Consider the following 17,072-nt stretch of genomic DNA (forward strand, 5'->3'; position numbering starts at 1 on the left):
GCAATATTTTCACTCGGCCTTGACTGAGAGATTCTTATTGCCCTGCCCCTGGATGAGGGTGAAAAATAGCAATGACAGAAAAAAACAATAACCCAAAATGGAAAAAAAGGTGTGCTATTCTTATATGGCTGCCAACACATGCCTTTCGTTCTAGTTTGCTTCCAAAGGCTAAAAACAAGGACCTACATAAAACTTGGAGGAATCTAAATTTGCCTTCTCTGAGACTCAACGTAAAGTTTTTTTTAAAGCACAACAGAGGCTGCCATCCATATCTACTGTTCTGCACCATGAAGCTTTAGGAGGACGGGACGAGACAAAGGAGAACATCACAGGAGCCCAATCTGGTGGTGAATGTGTGAACGCTTGCCACAGGATATGGCATGTTCCTCCTCTCTCTCATTACAGCCACATCAGAGGATGGAAACCTGAATGTATCTCCCGCTGTTAGCTTAATTACCCTTCCTAATGAATGTATCCTCGTTTCAAAAGACATCTGTGGGAGTGACATTCTCCAGTCACCGCTATTCTAGCAGAAAGACAATGAAATCAACTTTCTGTGTCAAGTCTGAACTAACCAGATAAGGGTCACTACTTTGTAGTTAGATGTTCCTACATTGGTGGAATGACACACTGAGTAAAATCTCTAAAATGTTGCAAGTTGGGGAATCTTCAAAAACAAACAAGAAACATAAGAAAAGTTCTGCGCATTGTGGATCCACCCAGAAGAAAATGAAATTGCTCAGGAGTTGAGATTTCATTGCTCAGGAGGCTCAGATTCAGGTGTCAAGGTTTACTCAGATGTTTCTTCTTAAATCCCTTTGGAGAAATAGAAGACAAATGAGACAATTGTTGACATAAAGCATGCAGAATATAGAGTCATAAAAATGAATATGGATAGAAATGCTAAAATTATTTTGTATTGCAACAATCTGAGAAGAATTATTTCCTATTGAAGAACTCTTATTGAAATCAACATATTGAGATCTCTTCTGAAACTCTAGTGGAGACACATTTGAGAGTTTACTGTGATATTTTTCTCTAAAGAATTTAATCAAACCTCATTTTAGTCATTTAGGGATGTTAAAGAGATCTTATTTGTGATTTCCTTTCCTACAAGCATCTTGTTGCTTTAAAAGCAAACAAACATTGTCATTCTGGTCTGAAATGCTCAGGTTTTGGTCAGTTGTACAATTATTTGTCAGACAAAGCAACATATACTGTCAATTTTGTGACCTTTTGCTCTTGGAAACACACCTGCACCTCTGTGTCCTACATGGGTTTCCAGCATTAGACAAATCAATGAATTGCCATTGGCTGCTGTGGTTCTTACTCTGAAATTCAAGAGCTACTTCAGCACCTCTAACCTTAAAGATTCCTACACGGAAACAACAAACAGACACCCACACAGGAAAAAACACCAAATATAAACAGACACATAAAACTATTATGGATCCGACCTCTGTAACCTCAGATAGTCAAGTGAGTTTTCACATACAGAATGTGAGCAGATGGAAAATTCAAAGAGGAAAGATAATCTTAGATGAATAGAGAATAGTCTTAGGTGACACAGGTCATGATCTATATGATTTTCACTAAATATATAGATTCTAGAATAATTTACTCACACTTATGTTGATTTCAGACTTTGTCAGGTGAACACAATAAATTTGAAATAATGTGCTGGTCTGTCTTTTTCTTATAATTACAATAAAAGATGCATCATAAAAATGATCAGAAATGCTGTCTATTTGACTCCTGCTTTATTTTCGAAGTATTCTGAAGCTATTTGATGTGTGAGAAATAGATACAACCTGATCACTGAATCATTGAGTTCAATGAACAGGAGACTAAATCAGCAAATTTATGGTTACAAGCCTTAGGTTTTAACCACTACCCCACTCCTTAAAATAAAGGAAACACATTTGCAATCCTGAAACAGTTCGAGAAGTTATCCACATCTCTTCAAGTCTTTTATACTTGACATGACCCATCCGCTGAGAGACACCAAGCTGGCAGGGGGAGACATTTGAAAAATTTGAAAAATATCGCAATGAGATATTTTGGAGCTCTGAAAGCTGCTGTGGTAATTAATTTGCCCATCACTCTGGACTTTATGCAAAGCTTGTCATTTAAAAAGATGAAATGAGGAAGATGCGTATACGGGATAGAGACTGTGAGACGGCATTTGGACTCTAAATCAAAAGGTTGAACAGCCTCATGGACATGCAACAAGGTCTGAAATCTAAGACACAAAGTTGTTTTTTCTGTCAGTTTATTAGAGATCGAGTTGCACAGACACTGCTTGAGTTTCTCCCTCCAGTGCCATGCACAACACAGGCTTCAATTTACACATACTGTTCAAAAGTTTAGGATCTGTAAGATTTTTTTTTTTTTTTTTGAAAAATAATGTAATATTTTTATTCAGCAAGGATGCATTAAATTGATCAAAAGTGTAAGGGTAAAGAAAGACATTTTGAAGAATTGTGTGAGTCTGAAGAGTGGAGTAATGTCTGATGAAAATGGTCCGTAAGATGAACTGTAAGATGAAAAAAATGTAATTACTAAGGCATGCCTTAAAGAATGCTACAGCATTTGATTTGAGAATTCACACAGAGTAGCAGGAAGACTAAAACACCAACGATTTTGTTAATAAACTTGAATGTAATGGAGAGACTTCCATATAATCTGAAAGTGAGCAAAATGACAAAACTAGAACAGTCTTGTTATAATCCAAAAATCTGTTTGTACTGCAAGTGCTAGGCGTAGATGGCTTCACTGATTATAACAAGACTGCTGTGATGGCGCAGTGGATAAGACACATGCCTTTGGTGTGAGAGACCCAGGTTCGAATCCACTGTGAGACACCAATGTGTCCCTGAGCAAGACACTTAACCCCTAGTTGCTCCAGAGGCGTGCGACCTCTGACATATATAGCAATTGTAAGTCGCTTTGGATAAAAGCGTCAGCTAAATGAATAAATGTAAATGTAAATGTGACTGCTCTAGCTTTCACAAAACAAAAAGAGCTGTTGGTTTCCTGCTGTATTATAGTCATGAATATTAAAAACAGAAGAAATGGACCCAGTAAAATATTAGCACAAGATTTTCTAATGGACTCTTGTAAACTAGACTAGTCATCTCTACATGTTAAAGTCGTAGTTCACCCAAAAAATTAAAATTCTGTTATGTTGTTTTAAATCTGTATGACTTCTGTGGAACATAAAATATATATATTTTTAAATCTTTTAATAAATCAGTTATACAATAAAAGTCAATGGCATCCAATGTTATTTAGATTTTTCAGAATATCTTCTTTTGTGTTCTGCAGAAGAATGAAAGTCACGTAGGTTTAAAATGGCACAATGCTGAGTAAATAAAAATAGAATTTTCATTTTGAGGTGAAGTTGAGAAAGCAAGTATTTTAACATTGTTTTGCACACAGAGAACTACAACGAAAATGCTGATCTATTCAACTGGCATCTACAACTTTCAGGCAGCACCTGAAAACCTCAGGCCAGTTGGACTTAAATATTAAGCGTTTTGATCTGCCACAAATGGCACATTTTCAAACGAGCTAACCGTAGCCACAAAGCCAGCCTTGGCAGATCTGCAGATGTCTGCCACCAGGTGCCTGAACAGCCTGAAACCGATGAGAATTATGGAGCAGACTCTTAAACAGAGACCCGATGTGAGCGTTTTCCCCCTCGGGTGGCTGAAAACTTTTGTTTGAGCACGTGGATTCCCCTGCCATATCCCACATCTGCCATTACGAATGAGATTGGCTTTGTTACGAGTGCTCCGATAAACTCCTGGCAGCACTTTGTTTGTTTGCGAGGAGAAAATGAGTGGAATTTATCAGCGGGTTCATCTGCGGTTTTAACTCAGTCAAAAACTGTTTGTGTTGCAGATGTTCAAATGGTTCCAAGCACAGATAAAAACTGTTTCAGATTATAACTTGTGCTAGTCCAATCTCAATTTAGATTTGTGATTTTGCCTGTAACCTCTAAGAGTTTTCAGGGTTGTAAAATAAGATTAATTGATCAAAGGGATGTTTACGTCTTTATAAAAGCGGAGGTTGGAGGACTGAGGAGGAGAGCGCTGGTTCAAGTGCCCTAAGAGTATATACACTCACCTAAAGGATTATTAGGAACACCATACTAATACTGTGTTTGACCCCCTTTCGCCTTCAGAACTGCCTTAATTCTACGTGGCATTGATTCAACAAGGTGCTGAAAGCATTCTTTAGAAATGTTGGCCCATATTGATAGGATAGCATCTTGCAGTTGATGGAGATTTGTGGGATGCACATCCAGGGCACGAAGCTCCCGTTCCATCACATCCCAAAGATGCTCTATTGGGTTATATCTGTGACTGTGGGGGCCATTTTAGTACAGTGAACTCATTGTCATGTTCAAGAAACCAATTTGAAATGATTCGAGCTTTGTGACATGGTGCAGTATCCTGCTGGAAGTAGCCATCAGAGGATGGGTACATGGTGGTCATAAAGGGATGGACATGGTCAGAAACAATGCTCAGGTAGGCCGTGGCATTTAAACGATGCGCAATTGGCACTAAGGGGCCTAAAGTGTGCCAAGAAAACATCCCCCACACCATTACACCACCACCAGCAGCCTGCACAGTGGTAACAAGGCATGATGGATCCATGTTCTCATTCTGTTTACGCCAAATTCTGACTCTACCATCTGAATGTCTCAACAGAAATCGAGACTCATCAGATCAGGCAACATTTTTCCAGTCTTCAACCGTCCAATTTTGGTGAGCTCGTGCAAATTGTAGCCTCTTTTTCCTATTTGTAGTGGAGATGAGTGGTACCCGGTGGGGTCTTCTGCTGTTGTAGCCCATCCGCCTCAAGGTTGTGCGTGTTGTGGCTTCACAAATGCTTTGCTGCATACCTCGGTTGTAACGAGTGGTTATTTCAGTCAAAGTTGCTCTTCTATCAGCTTGAATCAGTCGGCCCATTCTCCTCTGACCTCTAGCATCAACAAGGCATTTTCGCCCACAGGACTGCCGCATACTGAATGTTTTTCCCTTTTCACACCATTCTTTGTAAACCCTAGAAATGGTTGTGCGTGAAAATCCCAGTAACTGAGCAGATTGTGAAATACTCAGACCGGCCCGTCTGGCACCAACAACCATGCCACGCTCAAAATTGCTTAAATCACCTTTCTTTCCCATTCTGACATTCAGTTTGGAGTTCAGGAGATTGTCTTGACCAGGACCACACCCCTAAATGCATTGAAGCAACTGCCACGTGATTGGTTGATTAGATAATTGCATTAATGAGAAATTGAACAGGTGTTCCTAATAATCCTTTAGGTGAGTGTATATAATTTTTAATGATAGTTAATTTAGGAATCACAACATTTTAATGTACAGTATAAAAAATGGAAATTCATATTGAGATTTTCTAGATTACATTTAACAGTATTATTAAATTATTTTTGTTTTTCAAAAATTAACTTGTATGTGAGAGTTTGATGATGACAGAGGTATCTGAATGCAAAAATAGGGGAAATGAAAATGAACAAATTAATATACAATATTGACTGATATATATATATATATATATATATATATATATATATATATATATATATATATATATACAGTACATGTATAAAAAAAAAATAATTAACAATGGTCCTCATATATATTATCCATTTATAATTCAACAATAGTTTTGTGTAAGGAACTGGACAAAATATAGCTAACCCATTATTGACAAAAACAATCTTGGCAGTAAACAGCAGCAAAAAATAAAAATAAGAAAACACTTTTTGTGTTCCACAAATCAAAGAAAGTCATACAGGTTTGGAGTGAAATGAAGTTGAGTAAATTATCGCACAAAGCAAAGTTCCCTGCACTAATTACCTTTCAACACTTACAACAGAAGTAGATTTACACCTCAATATATAAAGCATATCAGGCCTTACTTTACATATTCCTATCTCATGTTCCTGAACACATGCTGATCTTTCACTCCAGAGAGAGTCAAAATTTGATGATGAAAAATTACATTTTTTACATGAATAGGCACCTTTACCACATCCAGAGAGCCATCAGAGCATGTAGTTCCCTTTTCCCTTAATAAGTTGTCATTTTTACAGTTAACTGGTTCAAATGTTACTTGGAAACGAGACAATTCACTTCCGAAATGTATGTTTGGTTTAAACAGATCATACACACTTGCATGAGCACAAGCACACACACACACACACACACATCTATTCTCACGACAGATTGAGGCTAATGCCTGATTCAGAGTTTCCTCCAATGCTGAAAATCAATATTTGCTAAGCATTTTGAGATGGAAGAGAAAGAAGAAGACTATAGGGGAGAAATAGATCCCTAGTGCAGAACACAAATACACGATCCTCCAAAACATCTGCTTGATATAAGCATGAGGGGGAATGTCATACACACTCTTGTAAAATGCTCGCAACACCAAGAAAAAAGGTTTCTTTTAGGAACTGTTCTCTGCAAGGCTTTTCTGATTTGAATTCATTTGCATATATAAAAATCAAGTTGCCATGATTTAAAATCTAATTGTGCACATTTAGATTACAAATATTTAAATTAAAAGAGTATAAAACTGTTCACACTACAAGGATTTTCATTGTCCAATATGTGCTTCAGCTCATGCTCACTATGACAAACATCTTGAAAAGCAACACACTTGCTGTCTCAAACTATTAACTACATCACAAGAAACTCATAAGACAACTGATGAAATACCTTGAAATGCCACAGAGATCTCAAGACTTACATCAAACGGGAAACAACAAACTAACTCATCCTTTTGAGAAGTGAAACAAACTCATCCTGACATCACAAGACAACAAGTTACTAAATGTGACAACAAAAATAAACAACAAATGAAACAAAACTATCAAACGGTCAATTCAAACATACTAAATATTCATGCCATGAGCATGCTGGGAAGAGGCCAAATGGGACTGAACAATACTGTTTTTGTAGGCCTATTTAATGCATTAATTTATCCCACCTGCTATAAAACAAAAAAAGGATAATAATTAAAAAGCTGCATAAAAATGAATCACTTAAAAATCTGACTTTTCCCATGTTTAAATGTTTCCCGTGTTTAATAATCAGGTCCCCGGTGCATCTAACCAACCCAGAAAACATAATTTATTACATAAATTACATAAGTAAATTTTTTAAGCCTTTCTCTGCAAGCTTGTGAAAAAACGAGCCGCTCTGATTTCACTCCCCTGTGACGTAGAAAGGGGATCTTATTATAATATTACCACCCCTTAATCTGCAAGTTTCCACCCATGGTGCCACCATTGTGTTTTCGCAAGCGTTTTGCAAAGCATGCTAACTGTTCTGTCTTTGGCTGCACTGACGAGCAGCACAAAACACTCAGCCCAGCCTCAGAGGAGAAAAGAGAGCAGTGCATTTATTGATTTATTTGCTGTCTATTATGCTGCTGCCACACAGATCTGATGTAAACATGCAATTTCTTTCCCAGCTGTTTGCCTTCAGACATAACCAACTGTTTTTGTAACTCATGTGTGTTTTTAACTTAAACTTGTGTATGTTAAGCGTGTATTTGACAGTTTAAGCGCAATAATACATGAAAGAGAATTTTTTATTACTCACATGTGCATGCTTCAGATATGTGCACTCAGAAAACATATATCAGAATTTTAAACTAATATGGTTTAAATGTATGATTTCAGCGTGATAGACAACTTATTTGCATTTAAAGAGACATGCACAAAAACAGCCTGTTTCTGCTTCCCATCAAAATAGGCATTTTCAAAATTCTATAATAAATGATATGTGTGGTATTTTGAGCTGAAACTTCACAGACACATTCTGGGGACACCTGAGACTTATATTACATCTTGTAAACAGGGGCATAATAGGTCTCCTTTAAAACCCCCTAATGTGCTGTTCACACCAAACAGATGTTTACATTCCACTGCGTTGCTTTTCCATTGTTTCTGTATTTAAATACACAGTGAACAGGCATCTATTAGTTCAACTTAAAGTTCAATAATTCATCTCTGCCTTGCCCTTTTTTTTTTCTCCAGCCCTGCGTCAAAAACGTGCTCTGTTGTGAATGACCCTTAAGTTGTTAGAACATTGGAATAGTAAGTAAATCAAAAAACTACAATAATCAAATATGTCTGTGGTTAAAGCAATTCCTAAAGTTTTTTTTTTCTCATTGCATATTCAGTTTTGTTTCAGAATTACCTCACATTACTAATCTAATCTGTTGTTCACATGCACACTAGAACGTTTTGTGACTATCACACTATCAGATTCAGCTCATTTAACAAAACTACACTTAACACCGACAATCAGTTGGCAACTCCTTTGAGCGTTATGGCTACATTACATATTTATTCCTCCAAACTGTGCAGAACAGTGCAATTTTTGTGTCCCACACGAGTCTTATCCTGCTGCACATTGTATGTTTGATCTCAAAATAATTTTTCAAAACATTTTTATATACTCAATTACACAGCTTAAACAGTGTTTAGTATTTTTTTTAAGATAAACAACAGCAGAATTAAGCTAAATGTACTTAACTCGCAGTATTGAATGTGTGCAATGTGTGCTTCCCAAAACATCAGGGACACTCGGTTCTTGGCAGCAACACAAAAGCACAGAGAGTGACCGCACTCTGACCGGTTAAACACGCAAAGCAATGCGGCAGTTAAAAGAAAACGGCCTCAACCACAAAGCACAGCGGCCACACTGTGAGACAATCTCACTTTTATGGAAGGAAGGGGAAGCATACTATAACCACTGATTCAGCATTACATCTCCAGTCCTACTGCCTACATCCAATGTGTAGATTTTTCACCTAGTGACAGGCAAGCAATTAAAGCCAACAGCCTTAGCCAGTGTCGGCCCCCTGGCAGTATCGGTAATGACAGCACTGGAACAGCAGTGGCAAAGAATGGGAAGAGTAATGTGATTAGAGGCCAGAATTGCAATCTTGTCACATGGAGAAGTCCCTGTGTCTCCGTCTCTCTCTGCGGCGACGGAGAACCTGATTTATTGGGCCAGGAAGCCTAGGAACAAAGTGCAAACAGAAACGCAAAGCTAGTTTTGTTGAGTTATAACCACAGAAAACTGCAAACAAGCAACCATTTTTCTCTATGCAGGACCACAGAAGATTGCGTGGAGTGGTCTGGAAAGTTTGTTTCGTAGTCACTATACCCAAAACGCAGGTCTGCTGGGAGAAGCGTCAGGAAGCTAACACTTTTGTGAACTTGCACTCCACAAAGAAACAAGTGTGAGTGTGTATACACGTTTGATTTATAACCTGAACGGAGAGCGGGTTTCCATAGCAACTGGCGTTATCTCTTTGATAGGAGTTGGCTGACTGGAACATCGTTGTGCAGGAATAAACCTCACCTGAGGCTCTGAGGCATTTAAAAATAGAAACCATCGAATTAGCGTCTGTACATGAAACCTGTCGCAGAGCAGAAAACAAGAGCTGCAAAATCTGATCTTAATGTGAGTAAGGTTTGTGAATGAGAGAGAAACTGTGATTTCGATGTTTGTCGTACGTCGACAATATCTTTGTAGCATATAAAAATTAAATATGTGTTCATATTCACAGTTTCAGGCACACATGACTTAATCAGACTAGAAATGTGATTTCTCCTCACTTTAATTTCAGTTAGTTTGTTCTAACCTGTATTTATCTGTATGACTCATGACAAAAGAAAAAAAAGGAACTGTGGCTTAAAATAAATATAACTTCACTTTACAAAAATGTACCGTGGAAACCATAGTTTCTTCCACAGTGCCATAGTTACTTAAGTTATTGCCTTCACAAATACATGTTGACAGAAAGATTCTAAGTTTGTATTTGAAGGAAATCTCATTAGTGTACGACTTACACTAGTATCCTACTACAGGTCCTTCTCAAAAAATTAGCATATTGTGATAAAGTTCATTATTTTCTGTAATGTACTGATAAACATTACACTTTCATATATTTTAGATTCATTACAACACAACTGAAGTAGTTCAAGCCTTTTATTGTTTTAATATTGATGATTTTGGCATACAGCTCATGAAAACCCCAAATTCCTATCTCAAAAAATTAGCATATTTCATCCGACCAATAAAAGAAAAGTGTTTTTAATACAAAAAAAGTCAACCTTCAAATAATTATGTTCAGTTATGCACTCAATACTTGGTCAGGAATCCTTTTGCAGAAATGACTGCTTCAATGCGGCGTGGCATGGAGGCAATCAGCCTGTGGCACTGCTGAGGTGTTATGGATGCTTCGATAGCGGCCTTAAGCTCATCCAGAGTGTTGGGTCTTGCGTCTCTCAACTTTCTCTTCACAATATCCCACAGATTCTCTATGGGGTTCAGGTCAGGAGAGTTGGCAGGCCAATTGAGCACAGTAATACCATGGTCAGTAAACCATTTACCAGTGGTTTTGGCACTGTGAGCAGGTGCCAGGTCGTGCTGAAAAATGAAATCTTCATCTCCATAAAGCTTTTCAGCAGATGGAAGCATGAAGTGCTCCAAAATCTCCTGATAGCTAGCTGCATTGACCCTGCCCTTGATAAAACACAGTGGACCAACACCAGCATCACTGACTGTGGGTACTTGACACTGGACTTCAGGCATTTTGGCATTTCCCTCTCCCCAGTCTTCCTCCAGACTCTGGCACCTTGATTTCCGAATGACATGCAAAATTTGCTTTCATCCGAAAAAAGTACTTTGGACCACTGAGCAACAGTCCAGTGCTGCTTCTCTGTAGCCCAGGTCAGGCGCTTCTGCCGCTGTTTCTGGTTCAAAAGTGGCTTGACCTGGGGAATGCGGCACCTGTAGCCCATTTCCTGCACACGCCTGTACACGGTGGCTCTGGATGTTTCTACTCCAGACTCAGTCCACTGCTTCTGCAGGTCCCCCAAGGTCTGGAATCGGTCCTTCTCCACAATCTTCCTCAGGGTCCGGTCACCTCTTCTCGTTGTGCTGCGTTTTCTGCCACACTTTTTCCTTCCCACAGACTTCCCACTGAGGTGCCTTGATACAGCACTCTGGGAACAGCCTATTCGTTCAGAAATGTCTTTCTGTGTCTTACCCTCTTGCTTGAGGGTGTCAATGATGGCCTTCTGGACAGCAGTCAGGTCGGCAGTCTTACCCATGATTGCGGTTTTGAGTAATGAACCTGGGAGTTTTTAAAAGCCTCAGGAATCTTTTGCAGGTGTTTAGAGTTAATTAGTTGATTCAGATGATTAGGTTAATAGCTCGTTTAGAGAACCTTTTCATGATATGCTAATTTTTTGAGATAGGAATTTGGGGTTTTCATGAGCTGTATGCCAAAATCATCAATATTAAAACAATAAAAGGCTTGAACTACTTCAGTTGTGTTGTAATGAATCTAAAATATATGAAAGTGTAATGTTTATCAGTACATTACAGAAAATAATGAACTTTATCACAATATGCTAATTTTTTGAGAAGGACCTGTATGTTACTGTGGTGAATTTATCTTTGAATAAATTATCTTTGAGTGTTCTGTTTTTCTTCCTTATAGCCTAAATACTTCCTGATGACAATTTTCAAATAGTCTCAAAGGCTGCTCTGAAATCCTTGACCATTTGAATCATATAATAACGTATTGCTTACACAGCAATTCAATAAACAAAAAGTTAATATTGAGAACCTGACATTTTATACACAATCTTGACTGTTAAGGTGCGGTCATGTTTACCGTTGTTCAGCCAATTTTCATGGGTGATATCCGAACAGAATCAATCAATGTATTCAATGAATTGTTAAGAAAATGATTCATTTTCATAATAGCTTTCCGCCAACACCCTATTTCTCTAGATACAAACCTTCATAACTACAACTACAAAATGTCTGATACCCAAAATAATGCACTATATAAGGAAATAGTGGGCAGTTTCAGACACTGCGCCCTTACTTTACTAAATGAAGGTGTTTTTGATGAACCAGATGAGTGGATGAATCAATGACCCACACACAGTGAATTGAATCAATGTTTTAAAGGAATCAATTGAACGAACGAACGAACAAACAAATAATAAAGACATTCATTTGCTTTGTTCCTGAATGAATCAGTCTATTTGAACAAATCGGTTGAATTAATAAATTATTGACCAACTTAAAAATTGACAGCAGTCTAATTATGCATTATTTTAATTACATTATGATAATACCAATATACTTTACATGAATGAAATGACATGCATCCAAAAAAAGGAATCAGCTGCCCTTTCTATTATTAAAAAAAAAGTTATTTCGCAAGGGGAAAGTAATAAAATCTGACTGCCCAGGTAAATAATAGCCTGTCTATTTTCAGTTCATCTCTGTCAGAGAGTTTCAGTGGAAGAGCAGAGCACCCGTCTGAGTGCTATTCCTCCACCCCAAAAGACAAGTAGTCCACTTGGAGTCTCCTCCAATATTGAACAACTGCAACACAATTGCTCCGGCCCTTCACAGAGATTACTGTACTTCAGAACAAATGACGGGCCTGTCTGTTTTTTTCAGCTCGAGGGACTGCTGAGGGTGGTAGGTGCAAGATCGGGGTGAAAGAATTGGCCTTTCAGTAGCCTCCTACGGGATGCGTGTCAGTGCACATGGTTCTGGAGACCCGGCAACTGACTACTTGAGCCAGTGGCTTTGGAGTTAACCCCAGAGTCTAAGCCCTCGGCCAGCATGGAGAGGAGGCCAGAGCTTTGTAGTAGGATTTGTCAGAAGAACAATATAAGCATGAGTTTGTCCTTTGCTCTGCAGGCCCGTGTGGGAGAGAACTAGAGTTTCAGACCCACTTTAGGCGAAAAAGACAGATATTTAGGTCTCAGTGTGCTGGATATGCATTTGCTGATATTATTCTCTTATTTTCTGTGTGGGAATCTATGGACATCATGTGGGTGTGTGTGACTCTTGAGGATGTATATAAATACATGGAATCACATTAGTACATAGATTTTCGAAATGTGGAGGTACTGCAAATCTTGTAGTTAAATAGCTAGCATTAAAAGTTTAAGCTGCATTTAAATTCATTCCTCACTTGATGCCATTTCAAACACATTTTTAGGGACACGGACACAAAAGGTAAAACCAGAGGATTTCATGTTCATAGATAAAGTCTCAGATCACTTCCCTGACAGCATTCAAAGTAAGGTCACTTAAGCAAATCAGGAAGCGATGACATGAGTGTTTTGGTATTTTCAAAATTCTGTGTATTTGCTTGGATAAGTGTAACTTGCACTGCAGATTTGCTAGACTTGCTGTTGCCATGGCGCTTCACATGATGTCTAAATCTGTGTGCTGCATTCCAAACCGGTTCAAGGATCTCAACCGGATGGTGGTGCAGCAACCCAACCAAGCCAAAAACAAAATCTAAAAGAAATATAAAGGGAGCCCTACAGAATAGCAAGACTCAGCATTGCATTTTATTTAACAATTTAGGGTAGTCTTTGAGGAAAACTCACCAGATCTTTCAGAGCATTTGAGATCAGAAACCGCAAAGCTCAGCGGTGGTGCAAACATGGTGTAGATTTCTGCTATGTGCCTTAGGGCTTTCCACTCTACATCAAAATGAAAGATTGAATGCCATCTCCCACTGGACCACAACTGCCGCAGTGCCACACTCAACACTCAAATGATTGCAAATACTAAGATCAACAGTGTATCTCACATAAATCTAAACATAAAAATGTCACTTGCACTAAATGCCATGTGTTCTGGTCTATAGCACACTAGCTTATTACTCTTACTATTTCTGCAATATCTTTATATGGAAGAGTCCAACTTTATGCAAATGTACAGCAACTACCAATGGGAATGTAGAAAGCCACTTGATACATTGTGCGTAGCACCTACTAGACCCAACTGGTCAGTGACAAAGCCAGTTTCAATTTAAAATTAATGCCAGATTGTAGTTGTACAACTTCTAATATGGCTTCAAGTGTGTGTTTTATCTCATCATAAAGCAGATTTCCTGTGCTAGCTCAGGTTAGAATAGACATTTGACATTTTTTAAAATCCCCTTTAATTTTAATTTTAATAATTTTAATAATTTTAATATCCCCTTTCTCAAATCAGGCTGTTTTGAGATTCCTGTCAGAATGACGTAGTTCTGTACAGGCTGCTCCCACGATAGTTGATTGACAAGACCGTCTTACCTTAGACCCGCCCTGAGTGAGCTGAGAGCTGTCTGCCGTTGTGTCGACTCCTGTGCAGGGGAAGACAAGATGTCTCCGATTAAGCGATTGAGGTGTTTTTTTGTTGGCTGTAATAATGAATATAGCAGTCGTCATTTACTCCTGACATCTGAGCCGCTGAAGGATTAACGTTACTTTCGTTTTTGAAGACAATGCGCCGATCCTGATCATTCGTGATCCAGCTTTATCTACAGAAGTGAGTATAAGGATTTTTTATGAATCTTTGCAAATCGCCTTTCCTAATAAAAAACTTTTGAAATGGTTTACTTTACATGCAATGAATCTAAAATATATATAGTTTCACTTTTTGAAATAACTTACAAGAAAAAATCTACTTTTTCACGACATTCTAATTTATTGAGATGCACCTATATGTTATAGACTTTTCATTAAGACCCTAAAGAATCATATCAACTTGTGGAAAATGGGCATCTGATGACCGTTTTAAGTCCAACGCCTTCACCACTCTGCCATCCTGGTATTTCTTGGTAGTTTGTAGTTGTAGTTATCGCTCTTCTGATATGGTTTCAAGTGTCTGTTTTATCTCATTTTTATAATATAAAGCAGATTTCCTGTGCTAACTCATATTAGAATAGACATTTGTCATACTAATATGTCATTCAAACCCCGCTCTCGTACCAAGAGCTGGGTTTGAAACAACAAGGACATTTGTTTATTGGATCTTCATTTCAAAACCTCAATTACTTGGCCATCCTGGTTGGGACACAATATTGCTACAGTGTAAAACAGTTGTTTTCAAACCTGTCCTGGAGGACCCCTAGCCCTGCACATTTTGTATGTCACTAATTCATGCAAGAACTGCCATTTACTACCAAGAGTGGGGTTTGAGCCCACAAGGACATGCATCTGTTGGCCCTTAAGTCTAAAACCTTAACAGTCATGCTGGCCATTTTTATAAGGCTTCATACAGTTGTCTTGAATTGAGATGCTTCGAGGACAGTACTAATCATTTCTGAATGTTATTATGCATTATTCATAATGGACTTTTGTCCATTAGATCTTAAGTCCAATGTCCAATGTTCCTGGTCAACTACAAACACTTTTGTAGGCTAATCAAAATAATGTCTAATATCGCTACTGCATTGTTCAAAGTGTGTCAGTTGGATTGCTGTATCATTTATAAGATACAAAATTAGCACCAGCACTGAATAATGAACAAATGTACAATAATACAGACTTAATGTTGACACGAAGAGTGAAAATTTGCCTTGATCAATGCAGTAGCAGATGTATAGTTGAAACTCACCAGTTGACCGAGCTCACCAAAACAAACTTAACACCAATCCAGTCAGTTTAATTTCTCCATTAAAACAAGAGTCACGGACAGATGCACTCTTGAGGCTGGAGTCTGTTTCAATCCCCTGTGAGCCTCACAACTCAGCATTTGAAAGAACAAACTGTTAAACTAGCCTTAGTGACACACTAGTGTCAGTGAACAAGTCAGTTAAGCCATTTATAAGGGACTCCCACACCCGCTTATTAAAAGACCCTGGTTTCATTGAGCTGTGCTCAATCATTCTGCCTTTGATGCTTGGGGGAAGGAATCTTGCTATTGATCTAAAAATCAAACGGTTCTCACATGACCGCTGAGAAAAAACACTGACCACTGACTAGCGCTGCACGATCACTCACAGATAAAGTGTGGAACAAAATCATTTATTCATGTCCTAAGAGTACTATTCAACTATAACGCCATTATTCAGACTCATTTAGTGAATACAAATTACCCGCATAGCAGTTCACTATCCCTTATTAAAGAGGTAACTTACCTTTATATTATTTAAAGTAATTGGATGAGGACATTTATTCATCTATTATCATGTTTTTATTGCTACTCTTATTAGGAGCAGATGTTATTATGAAGCATTTCTTTTAAAATAAAGGTTCTTCAATAGTTCTGCAAAGAATCCCTTCCTTATTAAGAAATATTTCTTCTGTATAGTGTTCTTCAGTTAGCTATTTGATTCATTAAAACATCTTGAACATTTTAAACTCAAACTACTTTAAATCTTCTAACTGGGATCTGGGGACTCTTACAGAGTGCAAGACAAAATGTCAGAGAGAAAGAAATGTTTTAAATGTACTGAATTGAATTAATGTTCTGCTTTCTAAATTTCAACAGTACTTTAACAAAGCAGCACAGTGGCTGTATAACCCAACAGATAACAGCTGTTTACTTGGGTTATACAGCAATATTCTCAGTAGATCTGCTTTTAAACAGTAGTTATTGTAAATTGTTTGTTTTTAAGAGCTTACATTTTCCAGATATTATAATGAATATTTTTTACTTTAGTGCAATAATGAAGTCAATACAAAAGTCAGTTATTTAATTTTACAAACATTTTGTATAGTAGCCTATCACACTTATTTATTTTATTTATATTATACACTCACCAGCCACTTTATTAGGTACACCTGTTCAATTGCTTGGTAACACAAATTGCTAATCAGCCAATCACATGGCAGCAACTCAATGCATTTAGGCATCTAGATGTGGCGAAGACGACTTGCTGAAGTTCAAACCGAGCATCAGAATGGGGACGAAAGGGGATTTAAGTGACTTTGAACGTGGAATGGTTGTTGGTGCCAGACGGGCTGGTCTGAGTATTTCAAAAACTGCTGATCTACTGGGATTTTCACGCACAACCATCTCTAGGGTTTACAGAGAATGGTCCGAAATAGAGAAAATATCCAGTGAGCGGCAGTTGTGTGAACGAAAATGCCTTGTTGAGGTCAGAGATCAGAGGAGAATGGCAGACTGGTTAGAGATGATAGGAAGGCAACAGTAACTCAAATAACCACTCGTTACAACCAAGGTATACAGAAT

The sequence above is a fragment of the Barbus barbus genome (assembly GCF_936440315.1).
Source record: "Barbus barbus genome assembly, chromosome: 20".
Taxonomy (NCBI): Eukaryota; Metazoa; Chordata; class Actinopteri; order Cypriniformes; family Cyprinidae; genus Barbus; species Barbus barbus.